The sequence below is a fragment of the Triticum aestivum genome, chromosome 2D, assembly GCF_018294505.1.
Source record: "Triticum aestivum cultivar Chinese Spring chromosome 2D, IWGSC CS RefSeq v2.1, whole genome shotgun sequence".
Taxonomy (NCBI): Eukaryota; Viridiplantae; Streptophyta; class Magnoliopsida; order Poales; family Poaceae; genus Triticum; species Triticum aestivum.
In genome coordinates this window covers 357122681-357129225 of record NC_057799.1, presented here as the reverse complement: position 1 = coordinate 357129225, position 6545 = coordinate 357122681, and positions in this window count along the sequence as shown.

The window sequence follows — 6545 nt, the reverse complement described above, 5'->3', positions numbered from 1 at the left end:
ACTCTACTCTGGATTGTCGAAGTACTTTCAAACTTCAACCCAAAGCTTGACAACTCCAAGGCCCACTCCACAATCCTTCCGGTTGCGTCTGGGTTGTGCAGTAGTCGTTGCAACGGGAGGCGGGTGACGACAGTGATCTCGTGGTCTTGGAAGTAATGATGCAGCTTCCTCGAGGCCATAAGGAGGCAGAAGAGCAATTTCTGCACACCGGAGTACCTTGACCTAGCCCCTGCAAGAGGGAGCTGACAAAGTAAACCGGGTGCTACATCATCATCTTCTTCTGCACCACTTCACTTGGCTGCACGGGCCCCGTCCCGATGGCGTCAGACTCTGCCGGGAGCCTTGCCTTGCCGGCACCAGGCCCTCCCGGGGGAATCTCTGACGTGCCATCTGCCGGTCCTGCCGTTGCCACTGCCTCTTCGTCGACCTCCCTCTGCGCCATCAGCGCGACGCTGACCACTTGATTCGTCATCGCCAGATACAGCAGCAATGGCTCTTGTGGTTTAGGCGCCACCAGTACTGGTGTAGAAGAGAGGTATTTCTTCAGATCCTGCAGTGCTACTTCGGCCTCCGGGGTCCACTCCATTGGGCCCGCCTTTTTCAAAATCTTGAAAAAGGGAAGGGCGCGCTCGGCAGACTTGGAGATGAATCGGCTCATGGCGGCAACGCAGCCAGTGAGCCGACGCACATCCTTGATCCGCTTGGGCGCCTCAATCTGCTCGATAGCCTTGATCTTGTCTGGATTTGCCTTGATCCCACGCTGCGACACAAAGAACCCGAGAAGTTTGCCGGACGGAACGCCGAAGACACACTTCTCAGGGTTCAGCTTGAGGTTGATCTTGCGCAGGTTGGCAAACGTCTCTTCTAAGTCTTGTACAAGAGTTGCCTTGTCCTTGGTTTTGACCACTATGTCATCGATGTAAGCTTCCATATTTCTATGTAGCTGGGGCTCAAAACCAATTTGGACCGGCCTTGCAAACGTCAAGCCAGCACTCTACAACCCGAAAGGCATCCGTAAAAAGCAATACGTACCACATGGGGTGATGAATGCTGTCTTCTCTTCGTCTTCTCTTGTCATGAAGATCTGGTGGTAGCCTGAGTAGGCGTCGTGGAATGATAACAGATCACACCCGGCTGTGGAGTCAACAATCTGGTCGATGCACGGCAATGGGAAGGGGTCCTTAGGACAAGCCTTATTGATATCTGTGTAGTCAATACACAGCCTCCACTTCCCGTTTGCCTTGCGCACCACCACCGGATTGGCCAACCACGTCGGATGGAGCACTCTCCTCACCAAGCCTGCTGCTTCAACCTTCCTGATCTCCTCTGTGATGAACTCCTGCCATTCCAAAGCTTGCTTCCTGACCTTCTGCTTGACGGGTCGCGCATGGGGGCAGACAACAAGATGGTGCTCAATCACTTCCCTGGGAACGCCGGGGATGTCAGATGCTTGCCATGCGAACACATCGACATTCGCCCGCAGGAAAGTGACGAGTGCGCTTTCCTATTTGCTGTCGAGGGTGGAGCTTATGGTGAAAGCCCCTCCCGTGCCATCCTCCTTGACGGACACCTTCTTGGTCTCTGGTGGCGCAGCTCTGGATTTCTTGCTCTTGCCGGTGGAGCTCTCTGGCACGTCCTCGATGGTAGGACAACACTCCGAGGAGGTGCGCTTGCCGGAGTGAGTGCGAGAGGTCTTGCCGGTCTTCTTCTTCCCTCCCGGGGCTTCAGCGGCAGGAGCAAGTGCCTTGGCGGCAGCTGCTGCAACTGCTTCCCAGTAGAGTAGGTCGGCGCAGATCAACGCATCCTTCTTGTCGCAGGGAACGGTGATGATGGTCATCGGCCCAGGCATCTTCAGCGTGTTGTAGGTGTAATGCGCCGCCGCCATAAACTTGGCTAGTGCCGGGCGGCCCGGGATCCCATTGTAGGGCAAAGGGATCTCGGCTACATCGAAGACAATCCTCTCCGTCCTGTAGTTCAACTCGCCTCCAAACGTCACAGGCAACGTGACCTTCCCCTTCGGCTGGCTCCTTCCCGGGTTGACCCCTTGAAACGTGCCCGTCTCCTCGAGGTCTCCGTCAGGAATTTGTAGCCTTTTGATCACAACGGGTGAGATTAAGTTCAGACCGGCCCCACCGTCAACCAGAATCTTGTTCACCTTGAGGTTGCGTATCGTTGGTGAAACCAACAACGGCAAACACCCGACCGCAGTTGTGCGATCAGGGTGATCCTCGGTGTCAAAAATGATGGGCGTGCTGGACCACTTCAGCGGCTTCTGAGCGTCGAACGATGGCTCCGCTGCTGTGATCTCACGCACCCACTGCTTGAGCTGGCGGTGAGAAGTGTGCAGCGAGGTGCCACCATCGACGCACATGGCCTCCGTAGCCTTCTGAAACTCTTGCTTCTGGGCTCGTCGTCCTCGTCATGATCGTCGTCTTCCTACTTCTTGTCATGGCCCCGAGCGGGTCTCTCTTGTTGGTTATCCTTGCCGCAGCGGCCTCCTTGGCCGCCACGCTTCTTGCCGGATCCTTCAGCACCATCCTGACCCTTGTCCTTGTCCCGCCTCTCATACTCGGCCTTTTGGTTTTCAGCAAGCAGCTCGACCTGTCAGCAGTTCTGGAGGTCATGGCCCTTGGTGCGGTGGATCTAGCAATACTGCTTGTCGGAGCCTCCTGGCTTGTCGGCAGCTGCCAAGGCCCGACAGGCGGCGCACCCGGCAATCTCCTTGCCGGGGTCGTCTGCCTTGGCCTTCTTGGCAGTGCCGGTGTCGTCGGATCCCTCGATGGCAAGCACGGCCTTGCCCCTGCGTTTCCTATTGCGACGCCGACCCTTCTTCGTCGAGGCGGCGGTGTCTTCATTAGTAGAGTCGGTTTCCACGCCGGGGTACTTCCTTCCCTCTTCAGCCCGGGCGCACCTATCGGCCAGAACATAAAGTTCGGCCACATCCTTAACCTTGTTCATCGCCAGCTCTTCACGCATCTTGCGATTGCGCACATTCTGATGGAACGCGCTAATCACAGCGGCGGGATGAACATCGGGGATGTTGTACTGCACCCGGCTGAACCTCTGTATGTACTTGCGCAGGGTTTCCCCTTCCTTCTCGGGAATGATATGCAAATCACTGGCCTGGCCATGAGCCTGGTGGCCTCCTGTGAAGGCACCAACGAGCACATGGCATAGATCCGACCAAGAAGAAATGGAATCCGCCGGCAAGTGCATCAACCAAGACATGACGTTGGGCTTCAGTGCCAATGGGAAGTAATTGGCAAGCACCTTGTCGTCGCGAGCTCCAGGAGCTTGCATCGCGATGGTGTAGATGCTGAGGAACTTTGAACGATGGGTCTTGCCATTGTACTTCTCGGTGACGTCGGGCTTGAACGTGCGGTGGGACGGCCACTGGAACTGCCGTAGCTCACGGGTAAAGGCTGGGCAACCCACGTCGTAAGGTAGGCTGCCGGAGCCCCCCGGTGCTGGGTGGTCCATGGCGGGTCCTGCCCGCTTGTCCGACTGGTGGCGTGTATCGCGTCGGCGCTCGATGGTGGTTCGAGCGTCTTCATGGGCTCGTTCTCGAAGAACTTGGCGAAAGTTGCGTGGACCGTGGCGCGCTTAGACTTCTAACCACGTTAGAAGGAGTTCTATCACGGCCCAGCGGCTGCGTGCCATTTTCGCCAGCACTTTGGCGGGCATGCTGGCTTCCTTCATCCCGCAGATGATGCACCTGGCTCTTCCCACGGCGGTGTCCAGGGTCACCGGCGTGGTGACGCTGCTCGTCGTGCACACCCTGGGAAGAGCGTGCTGTGGGCGTCGGCGTAGGCGTCTTCGAGGTTGCTCCGCCGCCCGTAGGTGGCACATCGACACCCCTGGAGGGCCCCGCGCCGCCTGCGAGGTTGCTCCGCCGCACGAAGGACGCCGCTCGCCAGGCTCTGACTGCCAGAGCGATGCTGGTGCTCGCGGGCCGCGGCTCGAGTTCTGTCCGCGACCGGCCAGCCGCTCGCCCGCACTGGCACGGGCCGTTGGGCTCCCGACGAGCCGATCGCCATGATCGTCTTCTTCTTGGGAGCCATGGCGATGAAGAACTGCTAGGCTAACTGCTAGACCAAATTCTCACAACTGCGCCCCCTACCTGGCGCGCCAAAGATGTCGGTGGGAACGACACCTATGGGGTCACTGGGATCCCTTCTACGGTCGGCGGGCGCGAGGTTGTGCAAAGAGCAGGTCTGACAAGAAGCACACGGGTCGTTTACCCAGGTTCGGTCCGCGAAGATGCGTAATACCCTAGTCCTGCTTTGGTGGATGTATTGAGTGTTCTTGTGTTCTTGAGCTAGCTACGGGGTGCAGCTTGCCCAAAAGAGCCGAATCCCTCTCCTGGTCGCCTCGGGCCTCCTTTTATAGGCAAAAGGGGTTGCCACAGTAGCACACAGGAGGTGGAAAGGTCTACAGTCGATAAGCTTATCCTCTGGGACCGTCGGACAAACACATTTAATGTGCTGCTGACGTGCCCCCCTTGCTTTATCGGGGACGCCAAGGAAGCACGTCCCAGCTGTCGCCGCCTCGCCTAGCCTCGACACGCGTCCGAGCTGATGAGGCATCGCTGCGCCACGTTGGCTGGCTGCTGGGCTGGCGCGGTGGTGGAGCCTTCGTGAAGGGCCGCTTGCCACCACACAGGTGCTTGCTGAGTCGGTGTAGAGGCCGCCGTCGCCACGCAGGTGCCTGCCCAGCTGCTTGAGCTAGCAGGTGCTTGGGGACGGTAGTGGAGTCTTGGCTAGCGCGGGCCTGGCAGTGGCCCTGCTGATGCCCTCGGCAAGGGTCTTGTCGGGGGCCCGGCAAGGGTCTTGCCGTGGCGTTGCAGTCGTCCCCGGCAATCTGCATGCCACCACAGAGGGGCCTCCCGAGCCTTGGTTCCAATGTGGTTGGTTGGGTTGGAAACCGTGGGCTCAAGGGTGGCTTGCTCCGCTGGCATCGGGCAGGCTACCCCGGCAAGGCTCTTGCCGGGGCTGCGGAGGCTGCCTCGGCAAGGATCTTGCCGAGGGAGTCTACCTCGCCCTCTTGCCCTCCTGTGCTTCTGGTCTTTGCGTTGCCTTGGTTGTCTTGTGCTTTGGCTTCTCTTCGGCTTCCCTCCTCTGACCTGCTAAGTGTGGTCGTGGCACGTGGCTCTGACTGCCCATGCACAAGTAAAGGGGTCAAAAGGAGAGCCCCTACTTTTGTACGCCGACAGCGGCCGGGCACATCCCTCACATGTCATGCCCAACAGCGACACACCTCGGTTCCAAACTCTCAATTTCATGAAAATCCTTGCACGTCCATCATACACGTGAATGTCGCACATAAATAACAAAGGTTGGTAGGGAAAATACATAGTTTGAACATAAAACTTATTTGAAGTGCACAAACATTAGTTCTTTGGTTGCCATTGTAGGTCCACATATGCTCCACAAGATCACTGAGTAGCTGTGCGTGCACCTAATGATCTCGAAGATTCTGATGCATCTGCAGAAAATTCCTATGATGATGTGCATCTTGTTGTTCTGGTGGATTTGTTCTCCAGGCACCTCAAAATCAATGATTTGGGCTACCCCTTCACAATCATCTTCGACAGTCATATTGTGTGAAATGACACATGTCATTAGCTGCCACAAAGTCTACGATTCCCACATCATTGCAGCTCCACGAACAATTCTTCAACAAGCCTGGAGCACTCTGAATGCCCCTCTCCAGATCCTTCCTAACTGCCTATTGCGTTGTTGCAAAGTGGCTTCGTTTGTTGCCTTGGGGTTCAGATATGGTATTCACAAACGCCGCCCACTGATGGTAGATAACATCGGCAAGATAGTACTCCATGTTGTAGTCGTGGCCGTTGACAATGCAGTTGCACTGCGGCGATTTCCATTACAAAGTATCCTGAACATGGGAGATAGCAGAAGCAGATTGATGTCGTTGTGAGAACTAGACATTCCAAAGAATGCATGCCAAATCCATAAGTCATCTGATGCCACTGTTTCCAGTGTGAGGGTGGCCTCTTTAGTGTGACATTGGTACATCCCGTGCAAACCTTTGGGGTAGTTCTTTCGTTGACAATGCATGCAATCAATAGAACCGAGCATACCTGAGAAACCTCTTGCCTCTCCAATAGCCAACAACATTTCGGTATCCTACACTTTCGATTCTCTCAGATACTCTGGTCTAAATACTTGCACCATGGCGCGGGAAAACTTGATAGTGATCTTCAGGCATGTGCTCTCCCCCATCCGGACCATCTCACCAACGGCATGAACGGTGGTACCAAGGGCAAGAATTCTCAAGGCAACCGTGCATTTCTACTTAGCAAAGAATGATAGTTGTCTGCAACAATCCCTGGTGAACTTGAAGTAGGGATTGTGTGACTCCACTCCCTCCACCACGCGCAAGAACAATGGTTTGCGCATTCGGACCGTCGATGAAACCATGATTCATCAGGGAAAGTTGGGCTGGGAGCAAAGTAGTTGTAGAGTAGCCGTGCTCCAGAGACCCTATCCCGGTTCAGAGCTCTTCTCTCTTCAATCGAGCCCTTG